This window comes from Budorcas taxicolor, chromosome 11, assembly GCF_023091745.1.
Source record: "Budorcas taxicolor isolate Tak-1 chromosome 11, Takin1.1, whole genome shotgun sequence".
Classification (NCBI taxonomy): domain Eukaryota; kingdom Metazoa; phylum Chordata; class Mammalia; order Artiodactyla; family Bovidae; genus Budorcas; species Budorcas taxicolor.
In genome coordinates this window covers 151,297,005-151,309,280 of record NC_068920.1, presented here as the reverse complement: position 1 = coordinate 151,309,280, position 12,276 = coordinate 151,297,005, and positions in this window count along the sequence as shown.

Sequence of the window (12,276 nt, the reverse complement as noted above, 5' to 3'; positions counted from 1 at the left end):
AAGATCTGGAGTGACCTTCATTTAAAAACATGATGATATGTATACTTGTAGCTGATGCATGTTGATGTATGGCACGATATTGTAAAGCAAATACCTTGCAATAGAAAATTTTTAAAAAGAAACCAAAACCCATGAAAATTAAGATCCATTAAATCTCTTTGTCCTTATTCCTAGTTTTTGTACTCTATGTATTTAAGATGTATTCTTAGCTGTCTAGTCCGAGAATAAAGATAGTAATCAAAATGCATTTGAATTCAAGTGATTCAGATTTTTTTTTCTTTAAACACCATTTAGTAACTCTTCAAGAAAGGCTTTTAAAAGATACTAGGAAAGTTTTCTGAGCGTGTCTGAACACAAACAACAGTTTGTATGCTCCTCCAATTTCTCTCTTGCTACTGTTTGTAAAAGATTTAAACGTCTGATGATAGGACACAGCACGATGACATTCTGGGAGATAAAAGGCTTTTATCTTTGTTACTCCAAGCTTTCAATGCAAGAGTTTGTACCCAGGACAGAATAATGGCATCTAGGGCTGCAGGTGGTGATGTAGGCAAGGATAGCTAGGTTTCTGGGCTCCTTGTGGATTTGACGATTTGGATAATTGTGCAGAACCCATGGTGTTGGGCTGGCCCTTGTTTCCCAGTCCCTGGCCCTGGGGATGTATAGAAGTTGGCAGTGTGTCAGCCTTAGGAGGGAAGTGGGTGGGCTGTGGACTTGATGGCTTAAGAAAGGGAACTGATCAATCTCTAGCCAGAGCCTCCAAACTGGGTCAAGAGAGCATTTAAAACAAAGCATGAAACAAACAAACAAAAAACCTACTTGACTTCCCTCTTTCTTCCTCCAGACTGGAAACACATGTTTGTAACTGCAGTATGTACTTGCATGCTCAGATGTGTCTGATTCCTTGCAACCCCATAGACTGTATCCCACAGGTTCCTCTGTTCATTTAGTTTTCCAGGCAAGAATACTGGACTGGGTTACCATTTCCTACTCCAGGGGATCTTTTAGACCCAGGGATCAAAACCACGTCTCTTGTGTCTCCTGAGGCAGATTCTTAACCGCTGCACCACCTGGGATGAGCAATTTATACAGATCTTGCCTATACCATGGCAACAGGAGTTCATTTGACAAGTGTCTCTTGTATCTGATTGAGGGTTTGGGAGGCTGAATCTAACCCATGTATAGTAGATGTAAGGTTGCAAACTCACAGCATCTCCAGCTCTACTCCGGGACAAGTGGTTCCCTCACAACTCTTTGTGACTCATGGCCATTGCGTTGGTGATGCCATCCAACAATCTCATCCTCTGTCATCACTGACTCAATGGACATGAGTTTGAATAAACTCCGGGAGTTGGTGATGGACAGGGAGGCCTGGCGTGCTGCAGTCCATGGGGTCGCAAAGAGTCGGACACGACTGAGTGACTGAACTGAACTGAACTAAACTGATGTTTTATTCTGAACTACTAGTCCTAATCCTTTCCACATAGGATGAAGCCTAAGAATCGAGTCACATACTAGCTTTTGTTGCACAGACCTACAGAATACAGAAGCAGGAGTATCTACTTCTGTTGTGAGGGAACGGCTTGTCCTGGAGTAGAGCTAGAGATGCTGTGAGTTTGCAAGCTTACATCTACTATACATGTGTTAGATTTGCCCCCCCCCGCCCCCCAAACCCTCAATCAGATACAAGAGACATTTGTTAAATGAACTCCTGTTGCCTTGGTCTCGGCCCAACAGACTGAACAGAGTTCTCCTCTGTTGATCAACATGAACAGAGCAGGGGACTAAGAAGTGGGGCTGCCAAAGACCCTGGGACACTGAGGGCTATGTGTTCACAGAACCCTGGCCCTTCCACCAGTCACCCCAGAGAGAACTTCCCTCTTCTCTTTTGTACCTGGTTAGGGAAACAGTGGAAACAGTGTCAGACTTTATTTTGGGGGGCTCCAAAATCACTGCAGATGGTGATTGCAGCCATGAAATTAAAAGACGCTTACTCCTTGGAAGAAAAGTTATGAGCAACCTAGATAGCGTATTCAAAAGCAGAGACATTACTTTGCCAACTAAGGTCTGTCTAGTCAAGGCTATGGTTTTTCCTGTGGTCGTGTATGGATGTGAGAGTTGGACTGTGAAGAAGGCTGAGCGCCGAAGAATTGATGCTTTTGAACTATGGTGTTGGAGAAGACTCTTGAGAGTCCCTTGGACTGCAAGGAGATCCAACCAATCCATTCTGAAGGAGATCAACCCAGGGATTTCTTTGGAAGGAATGATGCGGAAGCTGAAACTCCATTACTTTGGCCACCTCATGTGAAGAGCTGACTCATTGGAGAAGACCCTGATGCTGGGAGGGATTGGGGGCAGGAGGAGAAGGGGACGACCCAGGATGAGATGGCTGGATGGCATCACTGACTCGATGGACGCGAGTCTGAGTGAACTCCGGGAGTTGGTGATGGACAGGGAGGCCTGGTGTGCTGCAGTTCATGGGGTCGCAGAGAGTCGGACACGACTGAGCGACTGAACTGAACTGAACTGAGCCTGTTCATTTGTCTATAACAGTCTAGCAATTCACTATATTTACCTGACAGTATCTTCATTTTGGCTTATTATACCGACTTTGAAAAGAAGAACTGCAGGTTATTATCCACGTCACTTGGACTTGATCATCAGCCCACAGTAATAGTAGTTATTTGTTGAATTAATCGAGTAATTATTTACTAAGTTAATATGATATTCAAATGAGAACCAGAGATTATAAAATACAACTCTACATAACAAAGGTCATTTTTCTTTGTTCTGCATTATTAGATTATTAACTTTGCATGGTAAAATACATGGTAAAATACCGTGTCCCTGAAGTGTTTTCCTTTTCCCATGGAGTTATCTCTGAGAGTAGAGTAGAATTGGAAATACAGATTTTTCTAATAATACTCTTCTTAAATTTTGGATTTAGCCACCAGGGAAGCCCAGTTCCCAATCAATAAATAAGGGAATGTGATCTCCCTCCCTACATGTTGTGGAACAAATTGGAAGACAGTTAAAAAGTCAGGGAGCTGGAATTCAGCTGTCTGCTTCCTGCCTGGGGTGCCTGGATTGGAGGATGTCCCTTCCAGCTGCAGCCCCACTGTGCTTGCATGTCCTGCCAGCCTGGAGGTTTGGCTTCACAGGCACCTGCAGGGGTCCAGCGGAGCAGTGTCCTGCAGAGACCTGCAAGGGAAGTGTCTCAGGTGGGGCTTCTCAGGGACTCGCCGGAAGGGAATTTACTGTTGCAGGATTTCCTCAGTTTCAAACCCATTCACTTATTCAGCATCAAAAATAACCATGCACCCTGTCAGACATTTTAAGTTAACATTTAAAAATTTTTCTTCATAATTTTAAATGGCTACAAAACACATAATTTTTGGCATGTTGAAACGAGTGACACTGTAATAATAAAATGGATACAAAACTCTTTTAAATGCATTGAATGTACTCTCAACTTTATGCTCACCATAATCCATTAAAATACATGATTGATTGTGTGTTTGAGGGTGCAGTGAAGTGTAAGGAATATTCACACATATTCTCACACATGTATATGTGTGTGTGTATATGTGTGTGTGTATATGTGTGTGTGTGTGTAAGTGTACCAACCAATTCTGCCTTGATACCAGGGAATTTTTATCTCATTTTTTCCCACTTGAATTCACATTTCAATTCCACTTCTACAGAATTTTGTGTAAGTTATGTTTATCTTTGAAAATGATCAGTTACCAAGTCACATACACACATGCTTCTACATATGGAAATTAAAAAAAGAAATTATTTTCTGTGACCGTAAGTAAAAATATTGATCTTTGGACTTAAGTTTCATTAATTTATTATTGTATGAGATCGGTTCCTCGGTTGTGTCCAACCCTTTGCAACCCCATGGATTGCCAGGCTCCTCTGTCCACGGGATTCCCCAGGCCAGAATATTGGAGTGAGCTACCATTTTCTACTCTCCAGGATCTTCCTAACCCAGGGATAAAATTTGTGTCTCTTGCACCTCCTGCATTGGCAGGCAGATTCTCTACCACTGTACCCACCTGAGAAGCCCCCTTACTACACTTGATTGTAGCCAAAGGCTGAGAAGTGATTGATCAATACGCAGTTGATCAAAATATAAATACATAAGAACTTTGACATGTAGATAGCAAAGTAGAAACTTTTACTGGAAAACCATCTCTGAATGAATGAGATGGACGGAACTTTTTATCAATTGGTTTTATATATCCAGGGAATAAAATAACTTTCTGTTACAATTAGTCATGGCTCACATACACTTTCAACTCCTGAAAACTATTATTTTCTTCATAGAGATACACTGAGCAGTATTAGGTGGGGGAGGTTGTGAGGGGTGTGTGTGTGTGTGTGTGCGCGCATGTTTAAGAAACAAAACTTAACATCGAGACCCACTTTCAGGGTGGCTAAACGTCTTTTTAAAAATATCTCCTGTAAGAACTAATATGCAAAATACAGGAGCACCCACATGGTTTCCAGTAATCTTATCAGGCTGTGAATATGGACAGACTTGATGTTGGCTGGCATCTGTTTCTCCAAGTATGAGTGACTAGGACAGATATGTGTCCAGGTTTGGGGTTCAGCCCTCTGCTGGGCCCCACACTCAGTTGGGTTGGAGGAAGTTCTCACGTTCTGTGGAAAGCAGAGATTCCCAGGGTCTGGGAGCTAAGAGTACGTGGCAGGACTGAGGTCAAAGTTTCGATAAAAGAGTGATTCTTGTACTTGAGTGGGCCAGCAGTTGGGCAGCTCCACTTTAGAATGATTTCAGGTAGAACTTAAATCTGCTATTCCTTTTAAAAAAGGAGGGGTTAGCTTGAACTTGAGAATGGAATCCCACAAGTCATTTCTGCTGTATGAAGGAAAAGAATATCAGAGCACAAGTCATGTCCAGTCACCTGCAGGTCTTGTCCATCTTACTCAGGAAGCTTCTAGAAAAGTGATGCCCAAATCAGCTTCCTGTAATGGGAGAAATGCTCTCCACCTGTGCTGTTCACTACAGGAGCCATTGACCACGTGTGGCCACAGAGCACTTGAAACGTGACTCATGTGACCGAGGAACCTCATTAAAATTTTTTTGTTCTTTAGTTACTAAGTCATATCTGGCACTTTGCGACCCCATGGACTGCCACGTGCCAGGCTTCCCTGTCCTTCAGTATCTCCTGGAATTTGCTCAAACTCATGTCCACTGAGTTGGCGATGCCATCCAACCATCTCATCCTCTGTCTCCCACTTCTCCTCCTGCCCTCAGTCTTTGCCAGCATCAGAGTCTTTTGCAATGAGTCAGCTCTTTGCATCAGGTGGCCAAAGTATTGGAGCTGCAGCTTCAGTATCAGTCCTTCCAGTGAATATTCAGGGTTGATTTCATTTAGGGTTTCAGTTTTTATTTAACTGTGAATAAAACATAAATTCAATTTGCTGCATACAGCTGGTGCTATCATGTTGTAGGATCAGTTCTAGAAGGTAATCCTCACCCTCACTCACATCCAGGGTGAAGTGTTGGCTGTGAGGCAGTTACTACATGCTATGTTTCCCTCATGTTTCCTTAATGTTTATCCTCCAAAAACGAGATCTCTGGATATAAATGGCTTAATCTGAGTTTTTTGATCTATGCAAAGATCATTTGTTTTCAATTTCTGACAGTTTCTCAGGTTTTCTTGGATATTAATGACAAAGTTAAGTGATAGTTAAAAATCCATAGCCTAAAGGCAGAGAATCTTGGTTTGAGTGTATTTAAATTAGAAATAAGATTGAAAATTAATCAGTTAATCATTTATGCTCATTTCATTCTAAATTATGATTTTATGTTTTATCTGTAACTTTTTATGTGTATTTTCAACAAAAAAAGTAGTCATCAGAAAAAGCTTCTAAGTGAGTTCCAAAGTCACCAAGGCTTTTATTTTTTAGTTCTCTCTTTGGCTCTCTGATTAATTTTTTTTTAACTAAAATAAAAACTTATTTAATTTCTCCTGACCTGACCTCTCTCCTGGCATCATCTGTAAGCCAAGAAAAAGCAGAGAGGGAGGGCAGAATGGGACACGTGGCTGTGTCTTCATGTGCTGCCTGATATAAAAGCGGGAATAAATTACACGAGGGCAACACGCTTTTATTATCATGTTAAAAACCCAAATGGATAATGCTAGGTTGCCGTACAGTCAAGGATCACTCTCTATCTCATTTTTAACGCAGACGTTTTGCTTTTAATAATGTGTTAATGGCAGGAAACGCGAATGCCATTTGTGTGATTCTTTGTTCTGGCTGAGGAATAACTGATATTATCTAATGAATATGCAAATAACTCAAGGCTCCTTATTAATTGTGTCTAACCATCTGTTCCTGTAAAGAGCACTTGACTGTTTGCCACATCACACTCTATGGATGTGTGTGGAGAACTGTTAGAGAAACTTGGAGCAGTTAATCTATATATTTGAACGAATCTGTGGTTTTATTACCGTCAATAAATGAGGCAATTTCCCTAAACCGAAATGAATTGTTCAAATGAGATTATTTGAGGTTGATATTTCAATAGGAAAATGCTAAGAAGAAAATAATGGTTTAAATGACCCAACCCATGAGTTTTCGATTGCTAAGATTTTAAATAGAACCCAATTTATGTGATCTGAATCTACCCAATTTGATTCTGTAACAGACTTGTACTGCTCATGTATATGTATGATTAACGTAACACACTCACATTTAATCAGGATATTTACAACATGGACTATTTTCTGATGGGATCTTATAAAAGGTGAACAGTAGCTTTGATTTTTTTTTTTTTTAAAGGGCAAGCGAGAGAAGATAGAAATCAAACCTTGGCTGTAAAGCACTCCTATACTGAAATTTCAAACAGTGAAAGTGAGTTGGAAATGTTTATTTCTACTTTTGCTGCACTCCTTCTCAAACTGAAAATTCTTAGCTCCCTTTTGAATGGTGGGTGATGGTTTTCCATAAAGTAAGCTGCCCAGGCCAAGCTGATTGCATGGTTACCATCTTTCACTGTGGTATTTTTATCTTTTGTCCACGGGGGGAGCAGTAAGCCAGCTGTTTCGCTTTACTTATATCTCTGTGTAAAGTAACACGTTTTCTATCTTTTTAGATTACAGCTCTTCATAAATCACATGTGATTGGATTATATACATGCGTCTGGTGTTCATTTCTGTTCAAATGAATGAACACTTTATAAACATCCCTATCTCAAGTAAAATTCTTCCTCACACAAGTGAGCAAATCAGTGGATTTGTGATTTGTGTTAGAAAACAACGTAAATTGTATGAATTTGATAAGATTTCTTCTCTGCTGACTACAGCATTGACCATGCTCTGGTTTCAGGAACAAAATAATCACTTTTAAGATTTGAAAGTAAAACATTTTCTTAATACCTGGAATTTTTTTTTAGAGTATTCCTTCAGGAATATATAATAAAACCATAAAATTATGATAGATTGATTATTACTCAAATTAATCTAATCATTATAAAGATAATGCATAGCCCCATCCCCACACCTTTTATAGCTCATGATTTCCACATGTCTATCTCATTAGGAAGCTTCCATAAGTCTCTTATCCTTCTCTAACAGAGGACAGACAGAGTGAAAACCACATTCACAGAAAACTAACCAATCTGATCACATGGACCACAGTCTTGTCTAACTCAATGAAACCATGAGCCATGCCATGCAGGGCCACCCAAGACAGATGGGTCATGATGCAGAGTTCTGACAAAACGTAGTCCACTGGAGAAGGGAATGGCAAACCACTTCAGTATTTTTGCCTTGAGAACTCTGTGAATAGTATGAAAAGGCAAAAAGTTAGGACACTGAAAGATGAACTCCCCAGGTCAGTAGGTGCCCAATAGGCTACTAGAGATCACTGGAGAAATAACTCCAGAAGGAATGAAGAGATGGAGCCAAAGCAAAAACAACACACAGCTGTTGATGTGACTGATGATGGAAGTAAAGTCTGATGCTGTAAAGAGCAATGTTGCATAGGAACCTGGAATGTTAGGTCCATGAATCAAGGTAAATTGAAAGTGGTCAAACAGAGATGGCAAGAATAAGCATCAATATTTTAGGAGTCAATGAACTACAATGGACTGGAATGGGTGAATTTAACTTAGATGACCATTACATCTACTACTGTGGGCAAGAATCCCTTAGAAGAAATAGAGTAGCCCTCATAGTCAACAAAAGAGTCCAAAATGCAGTACTTGGATGCAGTCTCAAAAGTGACAGAATGATCTCTGTTTGTTTCCAAGGCAAACCATTCAATATCACAGTAATCCAAGTCTATGCCCCAACCAGTAATGCTGAAGAAGCGGAAGTTGAATGATTCTGTGAAGACCTACAAAACTCTAGAACTAACACCCCAAAAGATGTCCTTTTCATTGTAGGGGACTGGAATGCAAAAGTAGGAAGTCAAGAAGTTCCTGGAGTAACAGGCAAATTTAGCCTTGGAGTACAGAATGAAGCAGGGCAAAGGCTAATAGACTTTTGCCAAGAGAAAGCACTGGTCATAGCAAACACCCTCTTCCAACAACACGAGAGACCCTACACATGGACATCACCTGATGGTAAACACCAAAATCAGATTGATTATATTCTTTGCAGCCAAAGATGGGGAAGCTCTATACAGTTAGCAAAAATGAGACTAGGAGCTGACTGTGGCTCAGATCATGAGCTCCTTATTGCCAAATTCAGACTTAAATTGAAGAAAGTAGGGAAAACCACTAGACCATTCAGGTATGACCTAAATCAAATACTTTACAATTATACAGTGGAAGTGAGAAATAGATCCAAGGGATTAGATCTAACAGACAGAGTGCCTGAAGAACTATCAACGGAGGTTTCTGAGATTGTACAGGAAGCAGTGATCAAGACCATACCCAAGAAAAAGAAATCCAAAAAGGCAAAATGGTTGTCTGAGGAGGCCTTACAAATAGCTGTGAAAAGAAGAGAAGCAAAAGGTAAAGGAGAAAAGAAAAGAAATACCTATTTAAATGTAGAGTTTCAAAGAATAGCAAGGAGAAATAAGAAAGCCTTCTTGAGTGATCGATGCAAAGAAATAGAGGAAAACAATAGAATGGGAAAGACTAGAGATCTATTCAAGAAAATTAGAAATACCAAGGAAACATTTCATGCAAAGATGGGCTCAATAAAGGATAGAAATGTTATGGACCTAACAGAAGCAGAAAATATTAAGAAGAGGTGGCAAGAATACACAGAAGAACTGTACAAAAGAGATCTTCATGACCCAGATAATCACGATTGTGTGATCACTCACCTAGAGCCAGACATCCTGGAATGTGGAGTCAAGTGGGCCTTAGGAAGCATCACTACGAACAAAGCTAGTGGAGGAGATGGAATTCCAGTTGAGCTATTTCAAATCCTGAAAGATGATGCTGTGAAAGTGCTGCACTCAATATGCCAGCAAATTTGGAAAACTCAGCAGTGGCCACAGGACTGGAAAAGGTCAGTTTTCATTCCAATTCCAAAGAAAGGCAATGCCAAAGAATGCTCAAAGTACCACACAATTGCACTAATCTCACATGTTGGATCATCAAAAAAGCAAGAGAGTTTTAGAAAAACATCTACTTCTGCTTTATTGACTATGCCAAAGCCTTTGATTGTGTGAATCACAGCAAACTGTGGAAAATTCTTCAAGATATGGGAATACCAGGCCACCTGATCTGCCTCCTAAGAAATCTGTATGCAGGTCAGGAAGCAACAGTTAGAACTGGACATGGAACAACAGACTGGTTCCAAATTGGGAAAGGAGTACATCAAGGCTGTATACTGTCACCCTGCTTATTTAACTTCTATGCAGAGTACATCATGTGAAATTCTGGGCTGGATGAAGCACAAGCTGGAATCAAGATTGCAGGGAGAAATATCAATAACCTCCAATGCACAGTTGACACCATCCTTACGGCAGAAAGCAAAGAAGAACTAAAGAGCCTCTTGATGAAAGTGAAAGAGAAGAGTGAAAAAGTTGGCTTAAAACTCAGCATTCAGAAAACTAAGATCATGGCATCTGGTCCCATCACTTCATGGGAAATAGATGGGGAATCAATGGAAACAGTGACAGACTTTATCTCTTTGGGCTCCAAAATCACTGCAGATGGTGACTGCAGCCATGAAATTAAAAGATGCTTGCTCCTTGGAAGAAAAGTTATGACCAACCTCAACAGCATATTAAAAAGCAGAGACATTACTTTCCCAACAAAAGTTTGTCTGTCAAAGTTATGGTTTTTCCAGTAGTCACGTATGAGTGTGAGAGTCAGACTATAAAGAAAGCTGAGCACCAAAGAATTGATGCTTTTGAACTGTGTTGGAGAAGACCCCTGAGAGTCCCTTGGACAGCGAGGAGATCCAATCAGTTCATCCTAAAGGAAATCAATCCTGAATATTCTTTAGAAGAACTGTTGCTGAAGCTGAAGCTCCAATACTTTGGCCACCTGATGAGAAGAACTGACTCATTTGAAAAGACGCTGATGCTGGGAAAGATTGAAGGTTGGAGGAGAAGGGGCTGACAGGATGAGATGGTTTGATGGCATCACTGACTCAATGGATATGAGTTTGATTAGGCTTCGGGAGTTGGTGATGGACAGGGAAGCCTGGCATGCTGCAGTCCATGGGATTGCAGAGGGTTGGACCCGAGTGAGTGACTGAACTGAACTGATTTCCATATTGTTTGTGTTTTACTATGTGAACTTAGTACAGGCAATAATAGCCCCATGTACCATCCAAAATTGTGAAATCAAAATTTAGATGTCACAAATTTCTTGTTGGTAGAATCAAAAGATGATGTTTGTCACAGCCCACCTCATAGTATGATTAAAGAGTCAGTGGAAAGTATGTAAATTGCCTTTAAAAAAGTAATATTTTCATAACCATGAAAGTTGGTATTAATATTTTTAGAATCACTACAAATGTGTATTAAATGGCTGTCTTAATACCAGAATGTTCACTTTAATCAATGTATCTTACAAATGTGTTTTCTCTATAAAAAATCTGACACAGTCGCTAGTGATAACTCTACTTACCCTATTTTTCCAGCTTTATTGAAGCATAATTACTTACTCCATGCAACATCTTGGGACCAGAAAGAATAGAAACACTGCTTCAAATGTCCCCCTATTTTCCTTTTACTCTTCTACTGCTACATTGGGCTTTTATTACTTGTATAAAAGTAAGTTTTTTCTCAATATAAAACACTGCTAAACATTTAGAAGTGTGTAAAATGATTTCCTTTAGAATATACATTGTTGGTCAAAGTCATGTGCTAGACACTCACAATAGACTTATAGCATCTTATTTTTCCAAAAATATCAAAGTTGGGCAATAGATGATGGTGATATTTATGCTTTATGGTCCCATTGTTTCACTGATATTCCATTTTTGATAGACTCTTGAAGTTCCTGTATTGTTCAGTTACTTAATACAGAGACAAATTTGGGTCTTCATTATTTTCTTGTTAATGACTCCCATTGCACCCGTTTTTTTGCCTTCTCAATTATAGTATGAAATTGCTTTTTTAAAAGGTTGTTTTAGATATGCACTGTATTTTCCATTATTGAATTTCTCCAAATAGTATTACACATGTTGGCCATTATGTCTTTACAGATCCCTGATATATTTTGTCTTTTTAGTAATTCCAGTCTCTGTTCACAATTTTGTTCCCTCTTGCTGGTAAGTACTCCTGCAACGCTTTCCTGCAATACCCGCCTCTGTGTGTCTCTCCCTACCCTGTTCAGTCCCTCCTAGACAGTGCCAACTCTTTGCCTGTAAATCAATATTATTCTTATGCATTTTTGCCTTTAAGATCTCCCACAAATTCCCATCATATGCAAACCTTCTCACCTTGATATCTGGGTATCTTTCTATGACCCCCACCTCCCCCCAAAAAAAGTTGCACGCATGCTCAGTCATGTCCGACTCTTTGTGACCCCATGGACTATAGCCTGCCAGACTCCTCTGTCTGTGGGATTCTCCAGGCAAGAATCCTGGAGTGAGTAGCCATTCACTTCTCCAGGAGATCTTCCCAACCCAGGGACTGAAAGGTCCTCTGTATCGCAGGTGGTTTTTTACCATCTGAGTCACCAGGGAAGCCCTAAGAATGGGAGGAGAATATTAACAAATCAGAAAGAAATTGTCAGGTAAATTAAAACATGTTCTATTATTAAACATTAGGAAAATAATCCCAACTAGTATAGTAGGAAGAAGAACAGCGCCCCACGGACCCATG